The following is an 18,885-nucleotide window of genomic DNA, read 5'->3' as shown; positions in this document are numbered from 1 at the left end:
TTAGTACGAAGTGAGGCATGGTGTTGACACAAGACACCACTGCCCTCAGCTTAGTTTAAACCAGTGAGAGCTTTAGTCTCAATGGTGTCCTTAGCTTCTCAGAGTTCGGGTACAGTGTGAAAATACGTGCTCCAAATGTGTAGCCAAGAAGCAAAAATCACTGCAATGGCAGTGTCATCAGGGCTCAAATGACAGCCTGTACATCCGAGCAGAACGACAGATGTTACACAAATGCTTGGTCAAGTCCTCTAAGCTACTGGTGATGCCCTCCCTCCCAGTCCAAATCCTCTTATCCTTTAAGACGGAGTTCAAGCCCCCCTTCTCCTGGATAATGATAATACTGCACCCCACTGATCTCTCCCATTGGGGAGACCCACTCACATTTACTGTCCTGCCCTCGTTGGACATATGGAACATTCTACCATTGCTTGCTTTCTGTCCTCAATACGCAACTCATTCTCATGAAAGGACTTCCAAAAGGTTTTCTTGTGTCTCCCATATCACCTTGCACTTGGCTCACACTGAACAAATAACTGTGGCCTAAACAGGTAAGTGCACCATTCTTAGCATACACATAATTTTCTTCTCAAGAGAAGACTGCACTGTTGGCTTCATAAAGATTAACTGCACCCAGTCATATATAATGCATTTCACCTCGGGCAGATAAGGGACTGTACTATGCACACACCCAGGCATACATCTTCACCTAGAAAATTTGCTCAGTGAATGGCAGGTCTATTAATAAGAACTGTCAGGCCAGATCTTAAACTGAGAGAGCTCGACAATACTGAGCCTTCACATATATACTTATTTTTGTTTCCCATGAGGAAAGTGAAGCTCAAAAAGTTTAAGGGGCTTGCTCAAGGCCACCCAGCTAACAAATAGCCGAGTCAGCCCTGGAATACAGTTCCAATCCCCTTTCTCTGCCGACAGCCACTCTGCCAGGCCCTATGTATCTGGCTAAACAGGAGGGCTGAAAGCACAAGATGATAGTGTCAGAAGCCCAAAGCTCCCAAAATAAGCAATATTTTGTATGAGAACCAAAACTATACAGTGAAGAGCCCCCAGCACCCTGCCCAGAATCTGAAGCCAGGCATTGCTAATAGAGACCTTAGACTGTTTAAGCTACTCAGAAAAAGAGCTAAAAGCCACATCTTCTAAAGAGTGTAAGAACAGGCCATGTCACCACAGCATGAGGACATTAAAAGAACATATGTTAGAATGTTCAACTCAAAACCAGTGAGCTGTCCTGAGTAGCAGAATATCCACAGTGGACAGAGTGAATGGTGAATCATGACCATTAACAGGGCAAAACGGCTAGGAAAAAGGACAGTACCTTCCCAACGCATGGCAACCATCAGCACACACTTAACCTAGAGCCCAGAAGCCCAGAAGCACATCTGTGTTGAAAATTAACACTTGAACCTCAGGCCCTGGAAGATTCCTGGGGCTCGTTATAGGCACCCTCTAATTACCACCTTGGAGACACATGTGAACTGGATTCTGGGCTCACAGGGGCCTCTCTTCCCCCATTGCATATTTTAACAGGGAGACTCACAGCTTTTCCACCAAGAATCTCTAGTGGTGGAACAACTACATATGTAAACCATGTGGACTGAGAGCTCTGAGAGGGGAGAAGTGGCCTCTCATACCCCACTTGTTTTCCACTGTCAGCAAATGGAGCATAAATGCTGTTAAGTTACCTTCTAGCCTACAACAATGCATTCCTGGGTTGCTATGAAGAGAGCCAGGAGGTGCCTTTGTTATGCACACAAGGTGAGATTAGAATGCGATATGGCAACAGGCCAACTCTGTCACCACCACTGAATCATACCTGGTTAGTCCACTCAGACTCAACAGACAGACCACACCACACGACCGGTCCAGGAAGTAAAAGGATGGTGTCTCATGGGCTTTCTTTCTTCTTCCTGTTTCCCAAGGTAGGCGAACTAAGACCATCATCCCAAGTTCAGCACCCTTTTCTGCCTATGTTTAAGTTCTATTGGGTCACAGCAGTGGTTCCCAAAGTATGGTCTGGGGATCCCTGGTGGGGGGGGGGGGAGCTGAGACCTTTCAGTTGGTCTATAAGGTCAAAATTATTTTCATAATAATACAAACACATTTCTGGTTGTTTTGTTTTGTTTTGGTCTCTTTCATTCTCGTATGTTCAGGAGTGCACAGTGAAGTTTCTAGGGGCGACATGATGTGTGATACAGCAACAGACTGAACGCAGAAGCAGATAGAAGAATCTAGCTGACTTCTATTAAGCCAGGCATTAAAGAGATTTGCAAAACTATAAAACAATGTCATGCTTCTAAGATTTTTGTTTTGGAAAATGTAATCACATTTCACAAAAATATGTTCTTATGCTAACATGTAATTGGTGTATTTTTAGTGAATTTTAAAATGTATCAGTTTCCATTTTAATCTGGTAAATATTGATAGATATGGCCCACATAAACAACTAGAAAAATCTCTGGAGTCTTCAAAAATTTTTAAATATTTAAATTTAAATAATTTAAATACTGGCCTTGAGACCCAAACGTTTGAGAACCACTAGTTCCTAAGACTTAAAGATGCTCACATCCCTTCTGTGTTTTTCAAGAAACTAAATCTGAACAACCCTGCTGCTTTTGCCCAGCAGACCCTACCTTCAGGATGTAGTTCAAGCCCCACCTCTCCCACTAAATCTTCCTGATGACCCAGCCCTCTGAGAACTCGATCCTCTGATCTCCCTTGGCAACTAGGTTTTCTATGCCACCTAGCATTGCATCACATGCTGCCCTGTGACATCCACTGCATGATTGTCCTGGGTTATGTAACTTCTGTTGTTATTTAACTTTCCCTGTGGGTGTGTCTTGCTTCCCCAAGGCAATGTGCAACTGTGAAAATGGGTCTGAATCCCTGCTCTGCCTCTTAAGGAGCCAGCTGACCTTGGCCAAGTTACAGAGCCTCAGTTTCTGAAATGCAGAGTAGGCGGAAACCTGCTCTTCCAACACCACCTATTCAGGATTTTTCTGATAACAAACTGTTATAATAGTCCAGAACACCAAGCATGGTGCTGGCATGCAGGAGACCAATCAATGTTCTTCCCAACTACGCGGACAGGCAGGAATTACCCGAACTATCACCTGCACTTATGAAGTGAATGAAGGAACAATGCACAAATCAATACACAAAGCTGTGGTCTCCCTGGGAGATAGTAGGCCTTCCAATGGGGACATTTAAAAATGAGTGTGGGCAAGAGGGCTACTACTGGCTTTTAGTGAGCAGGAATTAATGACATTTAGTGGGGCAGGGACATACCTAAGAATCCATTCACTCAAATGCCACAGATTTCTGTGTCAGACATGAGTTTTTATCATCTTGGTATCCTGGTACCTCTCAGGGTCATAGCTTGTCATCCACGCATGTAAGAGGGTTCCTAGTGTTTCTCCCCAAGCCTTTGCCAGGGGGTTTCCGGGGTATCCTCAGATTCCTAGGAGTAATGCCAGTTTCTTCAATCTCCCAGGTAGTTAGTTCGCGCACCAACCGATAGCTTGAAACGATAGGGATCCACTTGACTTGTCTCAGCTCCCCAGAGGGGTGGGAAAGTGGCTGCTCCCAGCTTTGGGGGCTTGTCTCCTTTACCTACAGTGCCTTCCTACACTTTTCCTGTTCCTTCAACCCCTCCCTCTCCCTTACTCGCTTTCTCTGGCAGACAGCCCGTAGCTCCATCACAGAGAGACAGGAAGCAGCCAAGGAATGCTGTTTCTGTGTAAATTCAGATTCCACTGCCTTGGACTGTGATCCCTGGGAAGGGACTCCATCAAATAAGCCCTGTGTGAACTCAGGACAGGCAGTCTGAGTACCTTTATTGTTTTCTGGGGAGTCATGATTTTGCTTGATTTAGGTTGCAAAGGAGGAAGAAAACATTTCATCCCAGCCATACCCACATGCTATGTGTGTTTAATAGCTATATATTCTGTATCGGGCACATGTTTCTGATGTACCACACCTTGAAAGATTTGTTAGACAAAACCCTGATCCTGTCTTTCAAACGCAACCCACCATCAGTCCATCCATCCATCCATCCATCCATCCACCCACCCACTCAGTACACATTTCTCATGTGCCCACTGTCCACACTGCTTTCCCAAGAGTTGGAATGAGCTGGATGAAACGAGGACAGGCTTATGCCCAAACAGTCTTTCCCATGGTCCACAGGACACCCTGGGGATATAAGCTAGAGGGATGTCAGCACTCGGGCCTCCACTGAGATCCCCTGTAAGAATAAACCTTAAAAATTAGAAATATAGTTTGCTCTCTGTGAATACAACTGTACGATCAACACAATAATGAATCAATGGTAATATAAGCAAAGTCAACCACTTAGACTAGATCTCAGTCAGATTAAACACATCACCATAATCTCAGAAAAGTCAGAGACTGAGGTGGGACTGGAGGGAGGGGAGGGGAGAGGGGAGCCAGCAAAGAGATCCAGGAAGGAGGGAGGTTCCAACATACAATGGCAGTGCCCAGCTCAGCACTGCTCACAGAGGGGAGTATCCTATGCTGAGGATGGATGCCTCAGGCCTTCTCCACCTATTGTTAATAAACCATTTTTCCAACCTGTAGACTGTGGAGTAGTCTCAAGAGATGCTGCACAAGTTTTAATACCTTTGGACAACATTAGGAGAAGTATAACCCACATTAGCATACTAAAGGCTCTGATAAGTTCTGAAATAAAGAAACCTGTTTAACTTTTACTCTATGTTTCCCAAACTCATTTGATCACAGAACCTTTTCTTTATGGAACAACCATGAACAGCCCTCAGCACCTGTGTTCCTTAGAACCCCAGATGAAACCATGGAATCACAGAACTCCTATTCCTGCCTCTGATGCCAGCATTAGAGATGGGCTTTCTGCAGAGCCTGCCTCCAGACCTAGAACAGGATAGCAAACTGACCCTGGAATCCCAGTTGGCATAACACCCAATTCTCTTTGTAACTTGATGAACTGGCACCCTGACTTTATAAATTAATTGCAAGCACTTGGTTACCGATCACTCTTCCCCAAGGCTGGAGCCTCTCTCTCTTATTCTAACCTAATAGTTCTCAGCTAGGGGTGTTTTGCCCTGTAGGGGGACATCGGGTAATGTCTGGAGACATGGTTAGTTGTCACAACTGGGGAGGAGTGCTATTGGCATGTAGTGGGCAAAGGCTAACGACGCTGCTAACCATCCTACAATGCCCTCACAACAAAGCATTCACTGGCCCAAAATGCCAATGGTGCTGAGATTGGGAACCCTGTAAACCCACCGTCTTGGTCTGCAAGGCTGAGAATCTTGGTAAGTTTACCAAAACAATGAATGCCACCCTGAAAGGAATATTGCCAACCAACCGTCTCTGCAGGGGGCCCATCTCTGCACACACGGGCAACAGGAGCCTTTCTTTTAATGTCCACAAGAGATAGAACCTGGGGTGCAGTACAAAGGTCAGTCACCCAGAGAGCGAAACTGTGACAATGGGTCTCCTCTGCTCTGTCCTCGACCCACTTAGTTAATGGCCACACAAATCCATTTGCACAGTTTGCCTCTCATTTGCTCAAAAATTAATGACCAGCTTGTGGAAGTAGCCAGGCCAGAGGGTCTGGGCCCCTCAGCTGCCTCCGTACCCTCAGGAGACCCCATCACAGGGGCAGAAGCAAAAGAGTGTGAATGTCAGCCAGACTACGTCAGTGAACTGAATGTTATCACCAGCATTAAAAACACAAGCTGTTAGAAAAGAAGCCTAAGGATTCTTTTCCTGAAGTCAAGACAGATTAAAGAACTCAGACAGAAGGGACACACTATATGCTCGTGGAACATGCAGATATGCACAAAGCGTGAGTTATGCTTCAGTGGGAGCCCAAAAGCACAAAGAGAGAGTGGCTTTCCTTACGTAAAGCAAAATACTCCAAAATATAGATGTATGTATGTTTACACATATGTGCCCATGTGTAGGTAAACAGATAGAAAAAGGTGGATGATAAACAGGTAGACAGATGACTGACTGATTGATAGAGATTCCAAGTGGCTGGTATCTGAATGCTGCTCCTTAACTCAGGTCCAAAACTCTCCTTCATATTCAGTGAAACAGGCACACAAACAACCTGGAAGCCAGAGGCGCTGCACTCTGGGTGACAAGTGTGAGGGTTAAGCTCCTCCTTCACATCACGTCCATCATCCTCATCTGGGCCAAGCCTACGCTGTGAGACAGACACAGTGGGAGCCCCAGCCATCACTCAAGGACCTTGAACAGATCGGGGCAACTGGACTATCACCATGACATTAGCCTTGACCTTTGAACGCAAGACAAAGGACTCTTTCCAAGGATTCTAGTTTGGTGTATAACAACTGAACGTGAATAAAAGATGAGTACAGAGAGAAAAGAGAGGGAAAGGGTTTGTAGGCTTCAAAACACACTTTCTAAGTTAAAAACTAAAAGAGGACCTTGCCAGGTGGGACTCAGCTGAGAATGTGGGGCACAGCTCTAGGAGAAGAGACCTTTGGGCCTCTACCCAGAAAGGAGAATTCAGGGGTATTTTGAGGTGAGAGGCCCATGGGGTGAAGTGCAAAAAAGAGGATCAGAATAAAGACGGCCTTTGTGGACTTCAGTTTGCCTTCAGCTAACACTGCCCAACCTGTCCCAAACCATTAGACCCCATCCTGCCCCAAAAATAGGAGCAAGAAGAAATAACTGAGTCACCAGAGAAAGGCAGTTTACGCGGTGAGGAGAGATGGCAAGAGGAAGAAAAATTGAACTAGCAGTCAAGAGACAGAAGTGAAGAGAAAAAGATGACCTGGGCCACATTAAAGAAAAAAAGAGCAACTGCCCCCCACCTCTCCCCTGCCACAAGCCATTATTCACCAGATACCAGTGAGAGTGCTTAGCTCAGCACAGGGGACGAGGCACTGAGGTATGGTGTACACACAGGCTCGGAGTCCTGCAGACCCGGGCTCCAACCCTCCTTCCACCACTGAGAAGCTGAGTGACCGTGGGCAAGGTGGTTTAGTTCCCAAGATTCAGTCTCCTGCTCTGCAAGATGGCAACAACCACACCTTCCTCCCAGGCCTGTGAGGTCCGAGGTGATGCAAGTAAGGCGGGAGGCCCTCAGAATCCATCCATATATGGTCCTCCCATCCCCCTCACCCCTTCTCCATCCCTTTACCATGCACACTTTTTATTTCTGAAAGAGATTCGACTCCTTAGACTATACCAGTCTGTTTCTATGGAGACAGTAGACTGGCATTCATAGAAAATTCCAGAAGAAGCCAAGTCTCTGGGAGAGATGACAGGAGTCCCTTGCTCCTTAGATGTTCTGTGACAATGAGGGTCAATGGGGGTGAAAGCAAAAGGGGAGGGATTTCCTCAGAGAGAAAGAGCCAAAATTGGTCAGAGATGAAAACCAATTGCCTTTAGCTGATTTCCCAGAGGCTCCAGAAGTCGGTGACATAATATAAGATTCACTAACACGTACCCATGGTGTCAAGGGGCACTGGGTGCTGAGGGGCTCAGAATGGACAAAAAACTTGTCCCACCAGGAGCTTGAGCCTGGCAGAGGTGACAAGACCAATACCCTCAGGACAGTCCCTGGCAAAAGATGACGGAGTGCAGACCAGGGTTTGTCAGATGGTGCCACGCACACAGCTGCATACAGTCGGCACCAAACAATTATTTGTTCAGTGAGTGAACATTCATTCGATTCAAAGCTTTGAGTAGATTGCCTGAGGGAAAGATCTGTGAAGCCCAGTCTCATTTTCTGCCTGGGAACAATTCCAGCCTGTTTCAGGGAAAACAACAAAGCCCGGGGAGGAACCTGCAAATGATGGCAACCTCGAGGCCAAGAGGTGAGCCGTCTTGTGGTTGTCCACACAGCCCAAACACCCAGACCACGGGGCTGCTCCTGCTTACTCACATACACGACCAGTATTAATACCCTTGGGCCAGTGGCCAATGCCTTGGGTCTGACTGGGTTCTGAGAAGCGCAGAAATTAGGCTCCAAGAATACCAAGATTCCAGGACAGGCCTCAGGCTGATCCCCTGAGTCAGGGAAGACATCCGCTAAGTCTAACCTTGACACCTCCCCCCCATGCTTTTTTCCACATGATCTGTACTCCTCACATGGAAAGGACGTGACCTCTTTAATAGGCTTAGCAGTGCTGGGCCAAGAAAGCCTTTCACTAGGCCACAGTAACATGAGGCAGGGAGGGAGGAAGAAAGACATAAGAACAGGCATTAGTGTGAGTTTTTCATAAAGCTGAATGTATTTAACTTAAAGAGCCATATTTTATTCTGCGATACGCTGGTCCTAATTTTTCTTTTCTATCTTGAGCACACCAAGTCCTTTTCAACCTCAGGGCCTTTACACATGCAGTTTCCTCTCCCTTTCCATATCAGCTCCTTCTCTCAGTTTAATTCTCTCTTCCACAGAGAGGCCTTCTCTGAACACGCCGCTGGAAGGCAGGCCTCCTCTCTTCACCTTCACCTTACCTCCTTGCTTTTCCTTGGGGCCCTTCTTACAATGTGCACTTATTGGTTGGCTTGTTTCATGTCGATCCTTCACCCACGTCTAAGTCCAATTAGAGTAGAGGCCACACCTGTCTTGTCTGCCATTAAACAGCCACTACTTAGCACAATGTTTGGGGCATACTGGCTCTCAAGAAATGCTCATTCCATCAACGAATTAAAATGCTTTGTTTGTTTATGAAATAATTATGGTAGTCAATTAAATTCTTACTTGGTAAAATTAGAAGAGCATAACTCTAGGTTGGTGCTCTCCCCTTTCGGAGGAGGGAGGTAGAGGGAGACAAGGCATTTTATAGTTTCAAGAAATGCAAAAGGTTTGCACACCAATGCTTTATGGAATAAAAGGCCATTGTATGGGGGGTCCGTCTGCTACAACCCCAGACCTACTTCTGAAACAGGTATACATGGAATGTCTGCAAATCTGCATCTGTTTCTAGAGAAACTCACTTTTTAGCAGGTGTTTTATCTTCATTTCTCATTTACCAACAGCAGAAACTAGTATCAGAGCTTCAGGGTCTTATGTCTTCCCCTTTCCTTGCCAAGTTCTTTATTATCCAGGTTTTACTATTTCAACCCATAAACATTCATGGGTTCCTATATAAAGAATGCCCATGGAGCCTTTCTTCAAATGCGGAGCCATTTTTTATTGCATTAATGACCCCACTGTTGTCTTGGTTTGGATATTCGTATACTGAGTTTTCTTACAGAATTGTTCACCTGTGCACAGGACGGCTCCCCATGGGCCTGGCTTCCCAATCAGTAACACAACAGGAGGACACATATCCTGCAGCTACACAGGACATAATGCATCTTTACAGCTCTCCACTTCCACCAGGCATTGCTCAACAGGTAGGCCACAGACAAATACACATTATCAGCCAGCCCCAGGCTTGTGTTCTCCTGTGGCTGTTCCCATCTGACTAGGTGATCAGCTGGGGGCGTCAAAGGGCAAGATGTACAAAACAATGACGCCCTCTGTATGTCTAGAGCTCCATTCCAAACACATTCTTCAATAAGCATCCACTCCACCTTTACAAGATCTTTGGGATGAAGGCAACTGCAGACCATTTACAGGTGGAGAAACTGAGGCCCACCAGATGAGCTGGCTTACTGAAGACAGCACCGCAAGTCAGCACAGACCAGGACTAGGAAAGTGCAAAGGTGTGTGAGCTTTGAGCTCATGATATGCACTGGAGACACAAGGCGACCGGTTGTAGTTCTCATCAGTATTCATACATTCAAAATCTTCCAGCATTTACCATGTGCCAGATGTACTTCCGGGTTCTAGGAGGTAGGCGTGTGGGGTGAATACAAAGACAAATGACGCACGGTCCCTGTTCCTCAAGGAAAGGGAAGTGTGCTGGAGCGGCTGACCGGCTCTTAAACAAACCTGTATCACACAATAGAATTCTAGAGCCATGTGGCTGGGAGTCCAGAGCAGGACAGCCCAACTCTATTCTGGAAGGGGAAGCAGGGGGCATATTTGAGCTGGAACCTGTAGGAGGGTTTTGCTGGATGGAGAAGAAGCGAAGGACCCTTCTAGGCCAAGGGAACGGTGTGCTCAGGTCCTGGAGGTGTGACAGATCATGAAGGGACTGTAAAGGTCAGATGGAATCAGCCAGGGCCAATTGGCCACAGAGCCTCATAGGCCTTGCCTAGAAGGTGAAACTTCCCTGAAGGACACCAACAGGACATGCCTCCATTGGGGGCACTAAACGGGAGTGGCATGATCAGATTTGAGTGTCTGTAGGACAGATCAGGCAGTGAACTTGGCTAGCAAGAAGTTAACAGAAGCACCTGAGGGCACAGAGACCTGAACAAAGAAGTTGTTGTTCAGGCAAGTGACAGTGTGAGGCTAAACAGGGCATCTGCCTCCATCACTTATCTTTCACTTGCAGCATGAATAATAGTATTTGTCCTGCCTCCTTTTCAGGGGCTCAGATAAAGTTATCAGTAATAATGCGAAAATAATAAAAATAATAGCAAACATGTACTGAGCAATTATGTATTTTATTTAACAAACACTTAGCATTTGCTAGGTGTCAGGCATTGTTCTAAGTGCTTTATGAATGCTAATCTATTTAATCTTGTAGCAATCCTGTGAAATCAGGACTTTTATTATCCCTATTTTACAGATGAGGAAACTGAGGCATAGAGAGGTTAAATAACTTACACTGGATCACCCAGGTAGTAAGTAATGGAGTGGGGGTCTTGCATCTAGGCAGTCTGGCCCCTGTCCCTGTTCTTGGTCATGACGCCCACAGCCTCTTGCTTGTTCCATCCCAGCACTGTGGTACGTGCCTGACAGCCATTGTATATTACTATAGTCTAATAATTCTGTGAGCTAGGCACTCTTTTTATGCCTGTTTTGCAGATAAGGCAAATGAGACACAGAGACGACAGGTACTTTGCCTAAGGCTACCTCTCTAGTAAGTAGCAGAGTTCCAAATTGAACCCCGGTCTGTATGACTGCAAAGTTTGTGGTCTTAACCATTTTCCCCACTCTCTTCATTCTAAAAGTATGAACACCAGAGGGAGGAGACAGGGAGGAAGGAGCATCCTGGAAGAAAGGCTGCACACTAGGAGTAGTGGACAAGTGGGTGGAATAGGTTTTGCCCGGTAGGGTTTCCCCACCCAATAGTAAGTAGAGAGGAGAGAAGGCAAGTGGCCCCTCTATCTTAGCACTCCTGGCTCAGCCTGGAAGACAAGTCAGGCCCTGTCAGCCGGGCAATAAAACACCCCAATCCCTTGGGAGTGAGGGTCTGCAGGCCTCAGCCCTGGGAACAGGGGGTGGAGAACAATAGTATCTAGTCAGGCCTACGCTTCGCTGATTGGTCCTGGCAAAAACCATGTCAGTTAGTCACAGCTGTATATCTCTGTGACAGCAGTTCCCCAGCCCCAGGCATACTCTGGGCCATGCTGGAGCCGCAATGTCCAGAGCCTTCTCCTGCCACTTCTCAGGACTAAGAGTCCTGGCCTGGGGCCTGATCGTGGAATCATTAATCTATGGATAGACTTCATAAGGAGGAAAATATGCAGGGAATTGTACAGAAGAAAGCAGAGCTAAAAAGTAAAGGCACCGAGGTTTAGCTGAGACCAGGCCAACCAGGGCAGGGATTCTGAAGCAGGAGGACAAAACCTTCAGGAAGACATGCTAGAGCTGCTGGGGGATGCATGGACTTTGAAGGAGCACTTAGGAGAGGCTGTGTGTCACAGTGATCAAGGGCGTGGACTTTGAAGCCACATTCCCTGGGTTCAAATCCCAGCCTACCCACCCACTAGCTGGGAGCCTCAGCATATTCCTTAATCTCTCTTGGTCTCGGTTTGCTCACCTGTCATATGAGGATAATGACAGGGCCTACCTCACCAGGTTATAACGGGAATGACGTGAGTTAATATACAGAAGCTCTAAGTACAGTACCGGATACCTGGGCAGTGCTGGCTGTGTGTTTATTAAATAAGAAAAATGGGCTGGAGGAACAGGAGACATCTCAATGTCTGATGCTGGAAGAGACCATAATATCCAGGTTCGTGGAGGCGGGGCTGGAATGAGATGTTTCTTTTTCTTTTAAAAGAGTTTAGATTGTTTGAAAGTTGGAAGCTCCTGATTTAGGGTCACAGAGAAAGGACAAGTGCTGTTCCACAACATGCCACAGCAACTATATGAAGGCAGAGCCATGGGTTTGGAATCCAGAGTCGGGTGGGGTAGCCCAGGAGCTCGAGGAACTCCTAAGGTGTAGTCTGTATTAAAGTTTCCAAAATTCACACCCAGAAATATCCGAAATCATCTAGCCCACACCCAACCCAATGAACAGGACTAGAATCAAGCTGAGGGACAGAGAAGGGCCTTGTCAAAAGTCACATAGCTGGCTGGTGTAGGGGACGAAGCAAAAGCCAAGAGCTGCTGGAGCTGGGCCATCTTCCGCCACATCAGCCTTTGGCCTCCCCAGGAAGGCTGAGAGCCCAACATCCACATCTCAGTCTGGTTGAAGTGCTGCCACCTGGCCTGGCAGGGCCTGCTAGGTGTGCCAGCCCCAGCCCAGGCTGCTGCTGACCAGCAATGCCACCAACCTCCAACAGTCCCTAGAGGCCTCAGGCCCAATTCCCTCTTTAGGAAGTGGGGATTGAGGGCTCCTTACCTCCATACTTTCACACCCGGAAGTGGCTCCAGGCCTGGGCACTAGTCCAGAAAAAGCAGCCTACAAGTTCCACAATCTCACCTGTCTCATCCAGATTGATTCCATGTTCCTGACTCAAGCCACTGTCTCTGTCCCTAAAACTGGGCATATTAGCGAAATAGGTAAACCCCAAACCTCAATGGCTCAATGCAATTGAAGTCCTAACTGTATGTTCCCATCCACACAGGAGTGGCTCTCCTCTACGCAGAGATTTGGGGACCCCTTGTAATTCTGCTACCTTCCAACCATAGATAACAACTGGCTCCTTCAAACCAATGGAGGGGAAAGGCTCATGGGTCACTGCCTCAGGAGGTTTATATGGGCTGGCCTACAAGAGGCACTTAACGCTTTCATCTGCTTTCCACTGGCCAGATTTTAGGCACATGGCTACATCTGTCCATAAGAGAAGCTGAGAGGTGCGTCTAGCTGTTTGCCCAGGAAACAGAAGAAATAGACTTTGGTGTCAAAGGCCATTTTTGCTACGACTGACCTCACGGTTTTGCTCTGTGGCATTTGATGGCCCTGGTTTGGAGCTCCATCCTCCGTCAGCTATTTGCTCTGCCCAGGCGGACTTACAAGGGCATCGAATGGCGCTCGATGCCCAGGCTACGACATGCAGGGAAGAGTGACAGAGACAGACCTGCACCAGGCTGGGAACTCACTGAGCACAAGAACTGGGTGGTGACTCCCTGTGGCACCCCCAGCATTCGTCACACATGTCCTGTCACAGAGTAGGCCCCACTCGTGTTTGTTGAGTAGGGAGAAGAGATGAATGAGATCTGCAGGTGTGTACCAGGAATAGTGGCCTAACTAACTGGAGCTTTGCACCTGGGGATCCAGCTCCACTTCCCAGCTTCACGAGGACGAGGAGGGGAGATGACCGAAAGGGGACAGCCAGAGCCATCTCCCGCTCCATGCCCAGCTCTCAGCTCATCTGTGTAGAAAGGAAGAAGGAGCTGTTTCTATTTTATGTCATATTCGTCACAAACAGTGTCCCACAGAAAAAACTTTCTCCCTCCCCCACTACAGAATCTCCAAAGCAGGGGTCCAGGGAAAATGTTGGAAGGAAACAAACACCCTCAACTTCAGGGGACAGAAAACGGTTCGCCCAGAAGGGGCCAGCACATGGGAAAGAGCAAGAAGCAAAGATAGCTGTTAGTTTGCTCTGTGACCTTGAGCAAGTGACACATTCTTTGTGGCTCCATTTTTTTCCCCATCTTTCAAATGGAGATCATAAAGGCTGTTCTGAAGTTAGAATGAGATAATCAACGTTGAAATGGTTCTGGAAAGTGTAACACTTTGTACAGGAATATAAGGTGTTGTTATCCACTCACCCTTCCTGCTCCTCCAGTAAATTCAGATGTGTGATACCGATTACAGTCTTGGCTGGGGCTCCGTCTTGCTGAGTAGAAGCAGTGCCGCAGCCTCCACATTTAAGAGACGGGCCCTAGGCACAAGCCTGTGACAGACGCGGGGCTGGACTGTTCTGGGACACATGCTCTCATGAAGAAATATGTGCGTGTGAAATAATGAACTGTGATCCATGAGGGACTTCCACTGCTTCATTAGAAGCCAGTTCTCGCAGGCTCAGATGTGGTATCTGTTGGACTGCGAGGGACACACAGTCCAAAAATCACAGAATTCGACAGTTGGCTGGGACCTCAGTCCCTAGGGGGAAATGAGCGAGTTCCAAGTAAAAGTAAAAAACTGCTTCAATTTCCCACTGACCTGTGAAAGGCGAAACAGGTTTATGTCTCTCATCACTTATTTGCTTGGAGATCTTCAGCAAATCACCTAACCACCCTGTACCCCAGTTTCATCCTCACAGGCGTACGAAATGGGAAAGCACGTTAGTAATTAAAGACACAGTTCCAATGAAAGGTATGTCTTGCTATCGATGATCAAATTTCCGACCTGTGAATCGCCTGCGGTGTTCTCGGATTCCCTCGCACACGGAAGACAGGGGTTCCCATTTTCCTTCTGCTGGAATTTAATTCATGGGGGTGGGGCCAACCTGTACAGCAGCCAACACAACATTCTACCTCAGGATGAACAGGAGAGAAGACACTTGCTGGGATGAGACAGCAAAGACTGCGACAGAACTTAATTCAAAACAGAAACAAGAGCAAAGATGTTCTGGATTCCGGTCTGACTCTTGTAAGGGCTGAGCCCTGGTTTCCAGAAGCCTACCTTTCCAGGCTGGCTGACAGATCCTGCTTCAAGTCCCACTGACCCAGCAGAAGCACAGGCCTGAAACAAGAGTGTGGGGGACTCAAGAAAAAGAAGGGGATGAAGACAATGAAGAAAAATAGGGCATGTGCGGAACCTCATTTTCTCGCTACCATTACTGTGCATTTATTTCCTCTGTTCAAAGGGGAAAAAAGTTTTCCATTGAGAGTCTAGGGCAACCCTGTGTAATATTTCACTTCACAGCCTCCTTCTCTTGCCAACTACGACAGCAGCTGCTAAGCTTTCTCCTTCCCACCAGCCCTGGGATGTTTCTACATCAGCATCCACTCAGAATCCTTCTCCTCCAGAGCTCCCCGTCTTTCTCATCCGACCCACTCCCCAAGCTTTCACCTGGACACACTTCTCTTCAGGTGACATCCCTGGGAGAAATGGCTTCTAATCCTCAAACAGTGGAAAAATTCAAAGAGGGCCAGAGATCCCTTTATCTGCTAGAATGACCTATGCGACAGAGTGAGCAGAGGACGGAAAACCAGACACAAGCTCCAAAGCAAACGTCCAACTTGACATATCTGATGGTTATAAAAGCTCAGCACCCAGGCTCAGAACCACCTTCAAAGAGCCTCTGGATCCCACCAGCCACTGCACTGGACAAACTCATTATCCTCAGCCTCAGGGCAAAACAGGAGGCTTAATCAGGTCAGCAGAATTTGAGCCGAAAATAAGTACCTGCTTTTGACACTCATGGATTATAGGAATTATGTCAGGTAAAGCCACCTATACCTCCATCATGTCAAAGGATATTCAGCTGAGAGGAATAATTACATAGTCAAATGCTAGCAAACCCACAAAATGAAAGCAAGCCCACCCATCACTCCAAAAGCCAAAGCCTTGAGTGGGGTCTGACAGTGGAAAAAAACAGGTAATTCCTCAGATTTTTCCTGCTTTCCTCCTTTCATTGGGCCTGTAACCTACACTCAGGGAGGGCAGAGGATGGCATGGTGGGGTTACACGTAGCCTTCTGAAATGGGTGCATATGCCCCAGTCTGTTGCCACTCCTATGTTTTCTGACAAACCATTGTTTCCAGCTAAAAATTTCCACTCCTGGACTCAACCCAAAGGTGAGTTTATTTTGGAAAGTCTGAGCCAAATTTTTCTGCAACTAGAGTTTTAAGCAGGTGAAATAAATGTTGCTGCTTCTCCTCACATAAAATTATGTCCTGAGAGTACAACAATAGTTCAGGTCCTCAGAGTTACACAGAGCCCAGCTCCACAGATCCGGGGACAAAGTCTGCATTAAACGTGGTGTGAAAAGATAGGCCTGCAAAAAAGATACTGAGCAAGGAACTGAAATGTAATTTGGACATATCCAAACAGCGATGATAGTGAGTCCTGGGCATTTGTAAACTTTATACTTCGCAAAACACTTCACCCCATTTTTTCATCCATGCTGCACAGCTGCCCTGAGGGTCAGAGAGGACCCTCAGGCTCCCATTTGACAGATGGTCAACCGCGAGCAAAAGAGGGGCCGAGAATAACTGAAGGTCACACTACACATTAGTAGACAAAGTCAAGACCACCCCTTTGACCCCTGGTCTTCCTAAGCCAAATTTTATAGCCCTTGAATGCTAAGTATAGGGGTTACAACAGAATCTTAAAATATGGCACTGAACTATGTTATCAAAGTTTCTTAAAACTTTGTTATCTTGTTATCTTGTCAAGATTAAAGGGAGGAGGAAGAGATTGACATTTACTGAGTAGCCACCCGTGCCAGACAGCAACACCAGGCATTTAACTCTCACAAACCTTCTACAAGACTGGCATTGTGATGCCCATTTTTCGGAGAAAGCTATATATTAGGTTGGAGCAAAAGTAACTGCGGTTTAAAAGGTTAAAAATAATGGCAAAAACCGCAGTAACTTTTGCACCAACCTTATAGGAATGGGCAGGGTTAGTATTGGGAATCCAGTGAGTCTCCTTGCTGGCAAAGGCCATGTCACCACACCAGAGTGCCAGGCCCAGGAAAACTCAAAGACCCCACGTCCCATTTTATACAGGAAAGTCACTGTAGGATTTTGCTAGCAAAAAAGCAAAACTGAAGGCTTAACACTCCTTTCCTGTCACTCTCTAACCTCCCAGTCTCTGAAGAGGGAGGGATACTGTCTGAAGGTATGGAATATTCTGGTGATGGGGGAAAGAATGGAAAGGAACAATCTAAGAACTAGAAAACCAGCCCCTACATAGGAAGCCAGCAGTGTCCTTCAAATACACTACACTGAATAGGCACATATAGCGTTTGTTTTTTTCTGTATTTAATCCTAAAAACAATACATGAAATTAAGTGGAGATAAAATGGTAATAATCTCAAATACTATATGCTGCTCCCTGCCATCATTTCCTGGGCCTTTTTCTATGCAGATATGCATCCTCCATGTGTCTCTGGGCCTGCACTAAGTAAATGCTGAATAAATGGTTGATGGAGAGATAGATGAACGGATGGATGGAAGGAATAATAATGTTGTCCTAATCTAGGTGGAATTTAAATTTGCACTATTCCAGTCATTTGATATTTGGAGACATATTTGTCATTTTAATACCTGCACTATAAAACAAGCTATTTTAGCGTTATCTTCTGTGAGCATATGGATGAAAGAATGTGAATGTTTTGTTGCAATTGAACAGGCTGCATAGTTAAAGATAGTTTTCCAAAGAATATGACAGAAGCTCAATTATTGTCTTTTTAAAAACAAAACAAAATAAATGTTCTAGGAAAGAATCTTTACAGGAACAAGTGGAGCTTTCTATTTAGGACAACAAAATCAAATCCAAAAAAGAATCAGTTCCATAAATGGAGAGCTTCTGTCTGTCCTTCAAATGGGAGGTATCCTGGAGATTCCAAATGAAGCTCTACCCTCTGAGGGCTTCTAATGACGTTTACGGGCTACAGAATACCATTCAGGAGGGAAGGAAATGGTATTGTGGCCTCAAAATCAGGTGGGGGACACATAACAACAGTCACCAGGAATGCAAAAACTAATTACACAGAAGCTGAGGCCCCACACATTCCAACTTTACTGAGGATGGCTAAATTATAAGATTTTTAGTTAGGAATAGGGACTGACTTCCTGGGGAAAAAAGAAATCCCTTCCAGTTTCAGGAGAGTTTTCAGTCTTGTTACTCTCAACGTAAGGTATTCAAATGCTCCTTCTAGGGTGTAATTGTCTGAGGGACAATAAAGAAAGGGAATGGGAACAAAGAAAGGCAGTCCTTGCCCTGTTTTCAAGAGAAGCTCCTCTTAGATTTACTGTATGTGCTGGGGTTCCCCTAGAGCTTTATTTTAAAAAAGAAAAAGGGAGGGGAATCCCTACTACTAAAAAAAAAAAAAAAAAAAAAAAAATCATAATAATTTGGATACCACTGTTGCAGAACATTAGTTCAATCTCATTCAGTAGTCATTCAACAAATATTTATGGGACCAAGTACAGCGCAAGATGCTTTAAATAGCCAGGATGTGGAAACAACCTAAATGTCCGACAGATGAATGAATTTTTAAAATGTAGTATGTACAACATGGAGTATTATTCGTTCATAATAAAGAAGGACATCCTGCCATTTGCAACAACATGGATGAACGAGCAAGACATCAATGAAATATCAGACACAGAAAGACAAATACTCGATGATCTCACGCATAAGTAGAATTTAAAAAAGTCAAATGCACAGAACCAAAGAGTAAAGCAGTGGTTGCTGGGAGACGGGGGGAAATAAGAACATATAGGTCAAAGGGTACAAACTTTCAGTTAGAAGATGAGTAAGTTCCGAGGATCTAACGTACAGCCTGGTGAGTACAGTTAGTAACGCTGTATTGTCGACGTCATATTGTCTAAGAGAGTGGATCTTAAGTGTCCTCACCATTAAAAAAAGGTACTTACGCGAGGTGATGGATGTGTTCATTAACTTCACTGTGGTA

At 46.0% G+C, this 18,885-nt stretch overlaps 1 protein-coding gene across 2 annotated transcripts in view; it reads right to left on the bottom strand.

The window, feature by feature from the left end:
- PRKCE (protein kinase C epsilon) overlaps positions 1 to 18,885 on the bottom strand; it is a 469,050-nt gene that overhangs the window by 401,599 nt on the left and 48,566 nt on the right. The gene's annotated exons all lie outside the window — the stretch shown is intronic.

This window comes from Rhinolophus sinicus, linkage group LG05 (assembly GCF_036562045.2).
Source record: "Rhinolophus sinicus isolate RSC01 linkage group LG05, ASM3656204v1, whole genome shotgun sequence".
Classification (NCBI taxonomy): domain Eukaryota; kingdom Metazoa; phylum Chordata; class Mammalia; order Chiroptera; family Rhinolophidae; genus Rhinolophus; species Rhinolophus sinicus.
The sequence above is the reverse complement of the archived record's forward strand: the minus strand, read 5'-3'. Positions and strand labels throughout refer to the sequence as shown.